The sequence below is a fragment of the Hypanus sabinus genome, chromosome 14 (genome assembly GCF_030144855.1).
Source record: "Hypanus sabinus isolate sHypSab1 chromosome 14, sHypSab1.hap1, whole genome shotgun sequence".
In the NCBI taxonomy this organism is placed as follows: domain Eukaryota; kingdom Metazoa; phylum Chordata; class Chondrichthyes; order Myliobatiformes; family Dasyatidae; genus Hypanus; species Hypanus sabinus.
In genome coordinates, this window is record NC_082719.1 from 24,039,177 (window position 1) to 24,055,379 (window position 16,203).

Here is a 16,203-nt window from a genome sequence, read left to right on the forward strand (position 1 = left end):
CATCTGCAAACTTGCCAACCCACCTTCTACCCCCACATCCAGGTAGTTAATAAAAATCACAAAAAGTAGAGGTCCCAGAACAGATCCCTGTGGGATGCCACTAGTCACAACCCTCCAATCTGAATGTACTCCCTCCACCACGACCCCCTGCCTTCTGTAGTCAAGCCAATTCTGAATCCACCTGGCCAAACTTCCCTGGATCCCATGCTTTTTGACTTTCTGAATAAGCCTACCATGCGGAACCTTATCAAATGCCTTACTAAAATCCGTGTAGGTCACATCCACTGCACTACCCTCATTGCTATGCCTGGTCACCTCCTCAAGGAACTCTATCAGGCTTGTTAGGCATGATCTGCCCTTCACAAAGCCATGCTGACTGTCCCTTATCAGACCACGATTCTCTAAATGCCCATAGACCCCATCTCTAAGAATCTTTTCCAACAGCTTTCCCAACAGCTTTCCCACCACAGATGCAAGGCTTACTTGCACTATCTCTACTACCTTTTTTTGAAAAAGGGGACAAAATTCACCTCCCTCCAATCCTTTGGTACCATTCCCGTGGACAACGAGGACATAAAGATCCTAGCCAGAGGCTCAGCAATCTCTTCCCTTGCCTCGTGGAGCAGGCTGGGGAATATTCCGTCAGGCCCCAGGGACCTATATGTCCTAATGTATTTTAGCAACTCCAACACCTCCTCTCCCTTAATATCAACGTGCTCCAGATCATCAACCTCACTCATATTGTCCTCACGGTCATCAAGTTCCCTCTCAGTGGTGAATACCAAAGAGAAGTATTCATTGAGGACCTTGCTCACTTCCACAGCCTCCAGGCACATCTTCCCACTTTTATCTCTAATCTGTTTTACCTTCACTCCTGTCATCCTTTTGTTCTTCACAGAATTGAAGAATGCCTTGGGGTTTTCCTTTACCCTACTCACCAAAGCCTTCTCATGCCCCCTTCCTGCTCCTCTCAGCCCCTTCTTAATCTCCTTTCTTGCTACCCTATATTCCTCAATAGACCCATCTGATCCTTGCTTCCTAAACCTCATGTATGCTGCCTTCTTCCACTTTACTAGATTTTCCACTTCACTTGTCACCCATGTCACTTGTTCCTTCACCTTACCAATCTTTATCTTCCTCACTGGGACAAATTGATCCCCAACATCCTGCAAGATATCCCTAAACATCGACCACATGTCCATAGTACATTTTCCTGCAAAAACTTCATCCCAATTCACACCCGCAAGTTCTAGCCTTATAGCCTCATAATTTGCCCTTCCCCAATTAAAAATTTTCCTGTCCTCTGATTCTATCCTTTTCCATGATAATGCTAAAGGTCAGGGAGCGGTGGTCACTGTCCCCCAGATGCTCACCCACTGACAGATCTGTGACTTGACCCGGTTCGTTACCTAATATTAGATCTAGTATGGCATTCCCCCTAGTCGGCCTGTCAACATACTGTGACAGGAATCCATCCTGTACACACTTAAACTCTGCCCCATCTAAACTCTTGGAACTACTCAAGTGCCAATCAATATTAGGGAAGTCAAAGTCACCCATGATAACAATCCTGATATTTTTGCACCTTACCAAAATCTGCCTCCCAATCTGCTCCTCGGTATCTCTGCTGCTACCAGGGGGCCTATAGAATACCCCCAGTATAGTAACTGCTCCCTTCCTGTTCCTGACTTCCACCCATACCGACTCAAAAGAGGATCCTGCTACATTACCCACCCTTTCTGCAGCTGTAATAATATCCCTGACCAGTAACGCCACCCCTCCTCCCCCTTTTTCCCCCTCTCCATCCCTTTTAAAGCACTGAAATCCAGGAATATTGAGAATCCATTCTTGCCCGGGTGCCAGCCAAGTCTCCGTAATGGCCACTACGTCACAATTCCATGTATGTATCCGAGCTCTCAGTTCATCACCTTTGTTCCTGATGCTTCTGGCATTGAAGGACACACACTTTAGCCCTTCTACCTTACTACCTTTACACCCTTTATTCTGCTTCTCTTTCCTCAAAGCCTTTCTATTTATTGGATCTGGCTTTACTCCATGCACTTCTTTCACTGCTCTGTCACTCCTGGTCCCATCCCCCTTGCAAATTAGTTTAAACCCTCTCGAACCATGCTAGCAAACCTACCAGCAAGGATATTGCTCCCCCTTGAGGTCAGGTGCAACCCATCTAATCTGTACAGGTCCCACCTTCCCCAGAAGAGATCCCAATGGTCCAAAAATCTAAAACCCTGCCCCCTGCACCAACTCCTCAGCCACGCATTCAACTGCCATCTCCTCCAATTCTTACCATCACAATCAGGTAGTACTGGCAGCAATCCTGAGAACGCCACCCTTGAGGTCCTGTTCCTTCTGCCTTCTGCCTAGTTCCCGAAACTCACACTTCAGGACCTCATCCCTCCTCCTGCTTATGTCGTTGGTCCCAACATGTATCACGACTTCTGGTTGCTTTCCCTCTGTTACCAGGATACCATGCACCCAGTCAGAGATATCCTGGACCCTGGCACCCAGGAGGCAACAAACTATGCGGTTTCCTTCTCAAATCCACAAAATCTCCTTTCTGCTCGCCTGACTATAGAGTCTCCAATGACAACAGCTCTCCTCTTCTCCATCCCACCCTTCTGCACCACAGTGTCAGACTCCGTGCCGGAGGCCCTGCCACCGTGGCTCACCCCTGGTTGGTCGTCCACACCAACAGCATCCAGGACAGTAAACTTATTATTCAGGGGAATGGCTACAGGGGTGCTCTGTACTACCTGTCTACTCTCCTTCACTTTCTCCACTCTGACTGTCACCCAACGACCGGCTTCCAGCAGCCTAGGTGCGACTACCTCCCTGTAGCTCTCACCTATGACTGCCTCATTCTCCCATATGAGTCGAAGGTCATCCAGCTGCTGCTCCAGATTCCTCACACGGTCTTCCAGATTGCCCAGCCGCAAGCACTTCTGGCAGATGTGACTCTGCAGGAGAGGGGAGTTCCCCCAAGACTGCCACATCTCACAGGAGAGGCTCATCACCGTCTCAGGAGGCATTGTAAAGACTAACTGGAAACAAACTCGTCCTCCACCTCTTCTCGTCAAAGCCTCAAATCACTCCTTCACTGGCCCACTCACTCACTGGCCGCTTTCCAAGAAGAGGGGCCAGTTTGGGAGATTACCACAGGACTGCAGAAGGTTGGAAGGCTTGGGCAGCCATACCTGCACTTATTTTGTAGCACCATCTCTTCTGACAAAATGTTACGGATCTAAAGATTTTGGTCAACATTTTGTTTTGCTTCATCCTATCAGGAATGGGGACAGGAATGGACCCAAGTGCAAGATGCAGGCACTGATGTACTAGGGGTAGGACAGGAGGGGGATGTCATGGCATGCAAGGGGTAATGCTGGGGTTCGGGCAGACAGTCTTAGTCGGGTAGTCAGAGCAAGGTTCCAGAGTCCAGCGAGGCAGGAGGATCCCGAGTTCAGACAGAAGGCAGGGTCTTGAGGTACATGGCTTGGCTGGAGGAGAGCCCCCCTGGGCGGGCCACATATGTCCCGGGTAGGGCTGCCTCCCCAGCCGAAACACAGAGGCCTGGGCAAGACACGGACCCCTAGGCAGGTGTGGAGCACAACCCATCAGAAGCAGGGTGGGGGGAAGGGGCAGAATACCCCACCGGGCAGCAGCAGGCCACACTGACCTGCCCAACAGAGGAAAGGGGATAAAACAGGGACTAGGTCCAGTGTGTCCAGCACAACAGCCATGATCCCCAAGCAGAGAGCATAACAGCTCAAGCAAGGCAAAACAGGCAGAGCAGCAGGACCAGCACATGCAAGAAAAAGCAGGGGAACAAGACCAACCTGGACAGAACTAATACAGAGCAGGTCAGAACCCAGACAGGGTAAACAGGACGCAGGGCAGAGCAAAGCAGAGCAGCTGAATTGGCCACAGGTGTGTCTCCTTAAGCCAGAAGGATCCTAACTGGCTCAAGGGTGATGGGAGGGACAGCTGCAAGACCTGGAGTCCGGAGTCCACGGACCGGAGCAAGACCAGGAACACGGGCTGTGGACCGGACCAGACCCCAACACATCCTCTGAATTGTCCAGGCATTTTAGGGTTATACAGCACAGACACAGGGTCTTGAACCCATCTAGTCCAGGCTGACCAAGTTGCCTTCCTCAACTATTCCCATTTACCTTCATATGGTTCAAATCCTTCTATACCTTTCCTACCCATGGACCTATACAAATACCTTTTAAACATTTTAATTGTACTCACTTCAACTCACAGTTTGGTCCACATGCCTACCAGCAACTGTGTGAAATATTTGCCTCTCAGATTCCTCTTCCACCCCTGCCTCAGTATCTTGCCAGACGGCTGTCCACTTCCCTAAAGGCTGCCCCCTGCTATTACATTAGCCTGAATCCGCCAGTATCCTTTTGGTAACTTATTTTATGTGATTCCCCACAATACGCAAGCTTAAGCACGATCCAGCCACTTAAAAGGAACCCCGGCAACCTCAAATGATCTGACGAAGCAGCAAGAATTTAAAAGTCCATCATGATTTATCACACTGATGGAACCTAATCCTCTTCTACCATTCTTTCATCATTATAGCAAAACTTATATTTGATTTTGCCCCATACTTTGAGCTAATTAATATTACTTCAATTGCCTTTGTTACATCTGTTTCCCATTTGGGGAGGGAAGATTTTAGCCTCTAGTCACAGTTCAGCTCTATTAACTGTAAACCTTTAATCTTGCTTACATGTATCTGGTCATATGCAGTATACTATCAACACCCTATTCTAATGAAAACAAACTTAATTCTCCAGCTCTGAAATCACAACAGAGACTCCAGTTCCAACAATCGTCACTGCTATGTTGACCTGTACTTTCTCTAACCATTCTTCTAAAGTGCATTGCAAACATGAAAATTAAAAATTAAGCTTTTGAATTTATTAACCCCCTCTTGAGCTCCCTACGCATTGCTGCATCCACTGCAATACTACAAACTTTTCTTTAATAAACACAAAAGATCTATATCAAAAACATAACGCAAACCAAATCTGTGAGAACAGCGAGATTAAAATTACTTTGTGCATAGAATAAATACAGTGGATTCAGGTTAATTGGGCCATCGGTTAATCAGGACAGCCACTTATTTGGAACAACTCTTAAAGAACAAAAGCTAATCGAGAAAATAAACTTTTATTTATTTGGGACATTAATGCCCAAATAAATAAAACTTAACTGAGACAGAAGTCTGTTGCCGAACAATTTCCAAATAGCGTCAGTCATGTATGGGTGTTGGACACTACACTGTGCTTAGATTGAACAGTTTTAGGTAGTATCATTTGCATGTATTTATGTTAAAAAAGTAGTTTTTTTTCTTTCTCACTGATAGTTGGTGAGAAATAAGCAATAAGGCAAATCAGAAATGTTTTGCTCACTAACGTTTCAAGCATTCAGGCTTGGTGATGCCAAACACAGCCTAGAGTAAACATGAAATGATTTCACTACTTCAGCAAGTTAAGAAGGATAAAGAATATGAAGGTATCAACAATCATCTTGAACGTTTCAATGGAAATGAAGATTCTGAGGATGCAATCATCAAAAGCATTGTATGAAGGCAGTCCATTATCTGCATTAGATGTATGCACTGATTTTGTTAATTTGCAATCAATCAAAAGAACACCATCAATAACTATTAGGAACTAATATACAGTTTTATAGTACTGTATTAGTATTGATAGTGTTCTAATTTGTTCTGAGTTTCATTTAAATACATAAATTGTTACACACTTTTTTAACAATTTCCATGAAACTTCGACTGAATCGGGTACCACTTAATTGGGCCAAAATGTACTGGTCCTGATGTGTTCCAATAAACTGGAATCCACTGTATTTGTGTAAGATTAAAACCAGAACAATAATAAAGCAAATCAAGTGATTTGCACCCAATAGCTAATTGTAAAAGCAAGAAAAAGTTCAGTCATAATGGAGATCAGTTCAAGAAGGCATATTAATGAAAGGACTTCTTTGTTAATCAGTTTACTGACACACAGACATTGATCTACAGTACCAATTATACTTACAATAAACAGCATTCACAGACATTGCCAATATGTATTTAAAAGGTTTAAATCTTCACATGGAAGGATTAAACCATAAATCTATACAGCTATTTATCTGAAAGTTGCCATAAAACCCTATGAGAAAAAATGAGTCCTTTATCATATGAGAATCCAAAAAGTCCAAGTTAAAATTAAATTTGATTTTCTTTTCAGTCTTCCAAAAAATGCAATGTAATAGTTCTTTGTTCTCTGCTTATTTAGTTTTCTGTATCACTTGTCAATGTTAGAAAGATACAAAACATATTATTTCTAATGAAATAACATCATCATAATATTTGATAGTATTTATTAATATTCTATTAAAATAGATGAAACCTTTTAATCAATGACAATAATCTGATCAAAATTTGATTTAAAATACAGAGTGATTTGCATCAACTTGTCTACTAAAACAGTAATCATTTTGAACATTTATGGACCATTTTTTCAAGAATGTTATGAAGGAACTAAATTACTTTGCTAATAACTTGATCTCTGCTTGTGACATTGCAGTCAGACTTCAGAGGAAAAAATCTGCAGTAAATTTAATTTAAAAGCCAAAAGATGTTGGCAACAAAAACAAAAAGAAAATTGAATGATTGAAAATTTTAATGGGAAAAAGTTATACTTATGATTCACACATTGATCTTGGCTATTAGCTTTATTTGGAAAGAAAAGCCCTAGAAATTGCTCCATTTAGTGCCTATTTTTCATGTACAAATTGGGCTTAAAAATGAGTTTACCTAGGTTAGATCATGCTACTGATCAATTCTACTTAAAATCACAGCATTTCAGAAATGATATTGGACACATCAGTGTGCAATTCAGCTGTCAATGCAGCTGCATTCCCAGTGTCATGTGTGCAACTAGCTTTTACATTTCTCCTCAGCAATATAACTTGGAACTTTCAGGATCCATGCTCACAAAACTTAAGAACCCTTTGATTTGAGATCTGGAAGGAAGCATAGAAGACATTGATATCTTTTGGGCAGTTGTATATCCTCAGTTCAAAGCACCAAGGTCAATGGAAGCTCAGTTGCTGGTTGCTCCATTCACATTGCAATTGTTTTATGCAACGCAGTATACGGTCTCTTTTCCATTAATCAAACAGCACCTGGCGGTGGCGTGTAACCACGCCCGACATGAGATTCAAACGGAACAGCAATTTGGGAGAGGCTCCTGATAGATACCAACATACACACTCATGCAGACACACAGATGTCTGTAGAAAGCATTCTTCTAGGGTGCATCACAACCTGGTATGGAAGTTTTCCTGTCCAAGACCGGAAGAAGCTGCAGAAGATCATGAACATTGCCCAGTACATCACACAAATCAATCTTCCATCCTTGGACTCACTTTACACTGCACGCTGTCGGAGCAGTGCTGCCAGGATAATCAGGGACACGACCCACCCAGCCAACACACTTTTTGGCTCTCTTCCTTCCGGGAGAAGGTTCAGGAGCTGGAAGATCTGTATGGCCAGATTTGGGAACAGCTTCTTTCCAACTGTGATAGGACTGCTGAACAGATCCTGAACCGGATCTGGGCCATACCTTCCAAATATCTGGACTTGACTTGCACTACCTTACTTTCCCTTTTCTATTTTCTAATTATGATTTATAATTTAAATTTTTATTATACTTACTTTGATTTGTACTTCAGAGAGCGTGAAGCGAAGAGTCAAATATCGCTGTGATGATTGTACACTCTAGTATCAATTGTTTGTTGACAATAAAAAGTAAAGATGTACTATACTATATGTACTATATGTAAAAATGTGCATACTATATACTCAGCCTCATCTGATACACACTGCACGGCAGCATATACTATACACTCAGGTACATATTACCACATGTGCGTATATAATATACAAATTCCCACACAGATTCACAAATGCACATTTAAGTTGCACTTCTGATAAACATGGACACAGACAAACACAAACTCACATATACACATGTTTTATATAGCAAAATTAATATGCTCCCCACCTTCCTGTTTTCTCTCCATAGTTCCCAGTTGTTCCATGACGGTGACATGGAGATGGCCTTTCATAATGACCAAAAAAACAAGGACAAGCAACTTGGTTGTATTCCATAAAGCTCCAAAAGGGAAATGCACAGGATCTGCTTTTAGTAACCACTTCTGTGTGTTTGGCGATTTTCACGGATATTTGCATGAGATCAGATTGAGCTTTAATGCTGTGTGCAACAGATATTTTACACATTAGAAATCGGTACTTTTTTACTCTCTACTTGGTCTTGTTTTAAAATTCAATCTTTTTGGATAAATCTAAGACTTTTACAGGAACAAATTATTGGAATACAACTTCCACATAGCCCAATATTATTTTTATTATGCGATATTGAAGGGATAACACTGAAACCTAAATTGAATAAATACCAGAAAAAATTTATAAAAATTGCATTGGCAGTAGCCAAAAAAGCTATTGCAGTTACTTGGAAATCAAATTCATACTTAACTATGGACCGTTGGAATAATGAAATATATAGCTGCATTCCACTTGAAAAAAATTACTTACAGTTTAAGAAATGAATATGATATATTTTTGAAAATTTGGCACCTTTATCTACAAAAGATAGGATTAAATGTATAGGTCCTTTGAAGATAAAATTATTAGTTATTTGAGGAAAAAAAATAAAGATATATACTAAAGTTATTTTGAACTCCATGAAGCATGTGGGGATCCTCCGATATCCAGGCACTCTTTCTTTTTTTCTTCTTTCTTTCTTTTTTTTTTCTGTTTTCTTTTTTTTAGACAGGGATGTTAAGGGAGGAAGGGTTAGGGGAGGGGGAGGGCTAATATTAATTTTCATTACTCTATTATTCTATTCATTCTGTGTAATTCTCTTAAAAATTCAATAAAAAATATATATAAAAAAAGAAATACAGTTTCTAAGCAAAAGTGTACTGAAATTTAAAATACTTGAACCAAATCTGTTATCCATATCAGATGGTCATTTATTTTAACTGTTCAAGATCTCTACTCGAGATAATTATATATAGAAACTGGAATCCAAGACTTGAGGGAAGGACCTAAATGTGAAACTCAATGTACAACGTTTACAGGGATATATAAGGATGATAGTGTAAAGTGTCTGCTGTTCATGTTGCACATTATTTAGCCTCAGCATTATGTTTAACATTCAGAAATAATTGCCTGACTGAACAAGAACACCAATTGTAATGAGATGGTGCGGTTGTAAACGAGGACGTGAAAAGACAAAAAAGGTGCAACTGCTTTGCTTCTCCATGGATGTTGTCACCCCATTCTATAAGTTCAATGCCTCTGGAAAGGAAATGTCACTGAAAATTTGAATGGTGTAAAATTGATGGTGTATACTGTTTCCAAAGCAAAGCAGATTCCCTTTACTGTGCTGGAGTTTAACTCTTAAACTGGGCATTATTTCCTGACAATGAAGCAATTACCAGCAGTCAATTACTAGAGTGTGAGAGCTGAAGCTAGACGAGTGTGACAGTGCAGTAGTCTTTCTTTCCTTACCATAATGTTACACAAGAGAATACAAAATGGAAGAATGCTAGTCTGACAAATATTGAATCATCACAAATAACTGCAATCTTTTGCAAGTCACCACGAAAAGTAAACAGTGGCATAGAGATGCCTTTAGAACAGTGGTTGCCTCATAGTTCCACAGGCCTTGGTTGTCGACTATTTCCATGTTCCCTCTGTGACTACATGGGTTTCCTGCAGGTGTGCTGCTTTCCTTCCATGTCCCCAAAGTTGTGATGTTTGTTAGCTTAGTTGGCCACTGTAAGATTTCCCTGCATGTGCAGGACATTTGATCAAAGGTTCATTTTCTTGTCGAAGTGTGCAGTAAAATACAAGTCTGATATTTGTCTTCTCCAGATATCCATGAAATACAGAAAGACCATGGGAGTTAATTAAAAAAAAAGACATCAAACCCACCCTGCCGACATGGAAAAGAGGAGAAATAAAACTTGCAGACCCCAAAATCTCCCACCCTCTCCCTTGTGGAAAAGAAACAGTGACAACAACATCAAATCCCCATCTCTCCCTCACAGAAAAAAAAACAGTGACAAAAACAATCCCCAACCCTATCAATCATAGAAAAAATCAGCGACAATAACAATCCCATACCCCCTAATTCACAGGGGCAAAAAACAGTGACAATACGGTGACTTTAACAATCTCTGGCCCCCTCACTCAGAAAAAAAAACAGTGACAATAACAATCCCTGATGCAATCAGTCACAGAAAAAATCAGTGACAATAACAGTCCCATACCCCCTCAATCACAAGAAAAACAGTGACAATACAGTGACAATAACAATCCCCGGCCCCCTCACCCACAGGAAAAAACTGTGACAATAACAATTCCTGACACCTTTACTCTCAGAAAATAAAAGAAGAAAATAAAAATAAAGAAGCATGGGTGGTTGATGATATGTGCAGACTGAAGAGGCCTAAGTACCTGTTTCTACATTATATGTTTCTAAGACTCCTTGACTCTAAAAGAATCAAAGAAAATGCTCAAATAAAAGAGGCAGACAGATCACTATCATCTCTTTTCCACGATCGCCACAGTTCCTCCTATTCTTGCTGCCTTGCAACTGTGGGCAAAAATATCAAATGAATGTGTTATCCTGCATACCGAACTGATGCACAGGGCAGTCTCCTGTTGTTAAATAAATGCTGATACAGATATCAAGTACTGGTCAGGGTGAGGCAGATACTACCTGATGCACCATCAATAACTCACTCTGAGTTGTAAAGGCGAGATATCGGCTTTTATTGACTGGAAGAAGGAACCAGCAGAGAGTGACCACCATACTACATCCTGGAGACTGAGAGGCCTGTCCCAGGCTAAGATCGCCTTTATACTGCGGTCTGTGGGAGGAGCCACAGGAGCAGTCAGCAGGGGGCGTGTCCAGACAGTCACACGTAGTTCACCACATTCACCCCCCCCCCTTTGTTTTAAAAGAGTCCCCATGTGGCGAAGTTTCTTACAGGTTAAGTCTATCAGGTGGTCAAATCTGTCGCTGCGATCTATGTAGCACCGGCTGTGATTGCACAGATGCCGGCGGTGGCGGTGATTGCACAGGAGATGGAGGTTGTGCTGGTTCCAGCCCACTAGGCGCCATTGGTCCCTCACGCATGTGCGTGAGGTATATATGCGTATGAAACACCCGGTATATGAGTGTCGTGAGGAGTCTGTGTAGGGCCTGGTGAGCGCGGTGTCACCTCGGGTACAGGGTTCATAGTTACCGGAGAGTGTTCAGTGTAGTGGTCTGCTGCACCTGCGGGCGCCAGGTCGCGGACGGAGACCGTGTCCTCCCGCCCATCAGGTAAGACCACGTAGGTATACTGGGGGTTCGCATGTAGAAGGTGAACCCTCTCTACCAGCGGGGAGTATTTATTGCTCCTCACATGTTTCCGGAGCAGCACTGGCCCCGGGGACGTCAGCCAAACTGGTAGGGTGGTCCCAGTGACAGACTTCCTGGGAAAAGAGAATAGGCGTTCGTGAGGGGTGGCATTGGTGGACGTACACAACAGAGAGCGGATAGAGTGCAGTGCCTCAGGGAGGACCTACTGCCATCGAGAGACCGGCAACCCTTTTGACTTAAGGGCTAAAAGTGTGGCCTTCCACACTGTTGCATTCTCCCTCTCCACCTGTCCATTTCCCCGGGGATGATAACTCATGGTCCGACTAGTAGCAATGCCCCTAGCTAGCAGGTACTGGTGCAGCTCGTCACTCATAAAGGAGGACCCTCTATCACTGTGGATATAGCAGGGATACCCGAACAGAGTGAAGAGCTGGCGCAGGGCTTTTATGACGGACGTGGCAGTGGTGTTGGGGCAGGGAATGGCAAAGGGGAACCGTGAGTACTCATCGATAACATTGAGAAAATAGACATTGTGGTCGGTGGAGGGAAGGGGGCCCTTAAAGTCAACACTCAGTCTCTCAAAAGGGCGGGTGGCCTTGACAAGTTGCGCCGTGTCAGGACGGTAGAAGTACGGTTTGCACTCAGTGCAAATTTGGCAGTCCCTGGTCATCGTCCTGATGTCCCCCAGGGAGTACGGCAGGTTCCGGGCTTTCACAAAATGGTAAAATCGGGTGACCCCCCGGATAGCAAAGTTGTGCATGAAGGGCGTAGAGCTGGTTGAGCTGTGCACTAGCACAAGTACCCGGGGATAGGGCATCAGGGGGCTCATTGAGTCTGCCAGGCCAGTACAGAATATCATAGTTGTAGGTGGAGAGTTCTATTCTCCACCGCAAAATCTTATCATTTTTGATTTTGCCCCGCTGTTGGTTGCTGAACATGAATGCAACAGAGAACTGGTCGGTCAGCAAGGTGAACCTTTTGCCAGTGAGATAGTGCCTCCAGTGCCTAACAGCCTCCACTATGACCTGGGCTTCTTTCTCCACCGCGGAGTGCCGAATTTCAGAGCCTTGAAGGGGACGAGAAAAGAATGCTACTGGCCTGCCTTCCTGATTGAGGGTAGCAGCCAGAGCGAAATTGGAGCCGTCACACTCTACTTGGAAGGAAATGGTCTCGTCCACCGCATGCATCGTAGCTTTGGCAATGTCCCTTTTAATGCAGCTGAGGGCCACGCGGGCCTTTGAGGGCTTGGAGAGTGGTGGGAAGAGGGAGTTCTAACGGGGCTCATACGGTCTGGATCAGGGCCAATGACCCCGTTTTCCATGACATACTCAAGGATAGCAAGGCGGGTGGTTCCGAACACACACTTGTCCCTATTATAAGTAAGGTTCAGAGCTGCGGCCACTTGGAGAAATCGTTGGAGGTTGGCGTCCTGATCTAGCCAGTCACGACCACAGATGGTGATGTTATCCAGATAGGGAAATGTGGCTGTCAGTTGGTACTGGTCCACTATCCGGTCCATTTCCCTCTGGAAGACAGAGACACCATTCGTGACACCGAAGGGGACGCGCAGGAAGTGTTAGAGCCTCTAAGGCGGTGTAGGGGCGGTCCTCTGGGCGGATGGGGAGCTGGTGATAAGCGGATTTAAGATCTATTGTCGAGTACACCTTGTACTGAGCAATCTGGTTGACCATATCCGCGATGCGGGGTAGGGGGTACGCGTCAAGCTGCGTGAACCTATTGATGGTTTGACTATAGTCCACGACCATCCTATTTTTCTGCCCAGTCCGAACAACAACCACCTGGGCCCTCCAAGGACTTGTGCTTGGCTCAATGATCCCCTCCCTGAGCAGCCGCTGCACCTCTGACTGAATGAAGGCCCTGTCCCCCGCACTGTACCTCCTGCTTTTAGTTGCCACAGGTTTACAGTCGGGGGTCAGGTTGGCGAACAGCGGTGGGGGAGGGACCTTGAGGGTGGAGAGACTGCAAGTGGTGTTGGTAGCGCAGCTGTCAGCGTGGTTCTGGATGGGACGTGTGGGCCCGTGTGTGTGTGTGTGTCAGTAGTGATGAAATCCCACAAAACTGAGGATTCCGGACAATGAGTGGTGGGAGGGGCCCATCATATACCACAGTCACACTTTCGAGATGGCTCTGGAAGTTCAGCCCCAATAGCACAGGCGCGCACAGCTTAGGCATGACCAGTAGCGCAAAGTTCCGATATTCTGTGCCTTGCACCACCAATGTCGCTACACAACCCACCCGGATGTCTGTGGAATGTGACCCAGAAGCCAAATCGATCCTCCAACTTACCGGCCGTGTTGCGAGTCCGCAGCGTTGCACTGTGTCCGGGTGAATAAAACTGTCAGTGCTGCCCGTGTCAAACAGGCATCTAGTCCTGTGCCCCTCCACCAGGATGTCCATCATGGACCTTACAAGCTGGTGTGGGGCGCTTTGGTCGAGGGTCACAGTGGCCAGAGTTGAGCCGTTGGGGTACCCGGTAAGCATCGGAGGGTCGGGGGCGGGGCATGCTGACGCAGTCAAAGATGGCCGCCCACATCCGGGCATACAAGATGGCGGCCCCCATGTCTCACCCGCAGTGCTGCACTCCGCTCGTAGTTTAGTCTTACGGACCTTGGCGAAATGGCCCCGCTTTCCGCAGCTGGAGCTGGTCACTTCTCGCGCCTGGCAGCGTTTTCGAGGATGTTTACCGACTCCACAGAAATAACACAGCACGGGCTTTTGAAGGGCCGAACCCGTGGTCGGGTTCGGCGAGCTCGTGGAATCGCGAATGGCAGCGGCGTTGGCGAATTCGCTCGCGGGAACCGGCGGCGGCAGGGTCTGAGGCGTCCATGGAACCGGCGGGGAAACGCGCGGCTGGACAGCATCAGCGTTGTGCAGCGCAGCTTCCAGCATGTTGGCCGTCTCGATCACCGAGCGTAAGGTAAGATCGGCTTTTTCCAGCAGCCGCTGGCACACGTACACTGACCTCAGTCCCGTCACAAAGGCCTCTCGCACCAGCAGCTCCGCATGCTGTTCTGCCGTGAGCGTCTTGCAGTCACAAGTTCAGATGAGTGTCTGTAGTGCTCGGAGAAACTCGGCGCTCGATTCTCCAGGCCGCTGTCGCCGGGTAGTTAAGCGATGTCTTGCATAGACTGTGTTCACCGGCCACAGGTACTGTCATTTGAGGGCGTCCAGTGCCCCAGCGTAGGTCAGCAGGCCTTTGATAAGTGAGTAAACTTTCGGGGTGACCCTCGAGAGGAGAATTCTGTGCATAACGGCAGGGTCAGTCGCACGAACCTCCTCCAAGTATGATTGGAAGCATGCAAGCCAAAGTTCAAAAGCAAGAGCTGCTTCAGGGTCTTGGGGGTCCAAATCCAATCTGTCCAGATGTAAAACGGTTTCCATGTTTTAAAACTTCCAGTCAATAAAATTGATGCACCATCAATAACTCACTCTGAGACGTAAAGGCGAGGTATCGGCTTTTATTGACTGGAAGAAGGAACCAGCAGTGAGTGACCACCATACTACATCCTGGAGACTGAGAGGCTGGGCCCAGGCTCTGATCGCCTTTATACAGGGGTCTGTGGGAGGAGCCACAGGAGCAGTCAGCAGGGGGCGTGTCCAGACAGGCACACGAAGTTCACCAAACTACCACAACTTCCCAGCTCAGAAATTGGAAAGAACCATCAGGGAACAAAGTCAAAGATGTTCTGGCAGTGCACGATTTCCATGCATTTTATGTTTCGCACTTCATATAAACATATTTCACTGGTGAAAATGTTCCATCTGCTGTTTGCACATATGCAGCTTCAGAGATCATGGGAAATAATTCGAAATACTTAACAGGCTAGTATCAGTTCTCACGATTCAGAAGAATCCATCACTGAATTCCAAATGGAAGCCAAACAGAGATGATCTGGTTCAATATAAACCAGCAATCAAACTTGGAATCTTCACATTTTTGTTCATTCTATCAACAGACGTTTTTTAGTTTTAAAATATTCCAATGAGATTGGCTGTTGAAAGGTGGGGAACTTGATATCTGATGCTTCTTGGAATCACACCCGTGTAATAACGAGAAGAGTGACCTCTCTCTCTGACTGCTGAGGTGTTCAGCCTTGGAAAACTTTTTAGAATGATTACACTGAACTGGTGACACTGTTTCGGATAAGTATTCTGGAATACCTAAGGGTTTAAAAATTTATTGCAAGACCATAACAATTATGCCAATCAGCTGATCAATGCTCCATTCTTTGTTGATCAAATCTACTTAAACAGATGAAAGATAAATCATTAAAAGTGATTTTACACTATTAAATGGATAAATTGTACATTTGTTCACATTTTTTTCTTTTTTTCTCTAGCTTTACTCTTTTGTTTTTGCTAGTATTTTTCCTCAGTATGTTGCTTCCTTTCTTTAGAAAGCACTTTCTCTTTTTGTTGTTTTTACAGAACCATTCAATTCCCTCATATTTTGTTTTGTAATGCCCTGGAGAGCAAATTCAAAATAGTGCAATTTTTTTTTAAATTCAAAATAGACTTTAACTTAAGAAACCTTATTTCATTTGGAGACATCAAGATAATTACTCACTGAAAAACAGAAGAAAGTAATTCTAAAAAGTGTGGTTTCCCTCTGACAAACTTCTTGGTGACACCGACCTCATCTTCCCACTTCATTTCTCTCCTTATCAGAACTAATAAATAGAGG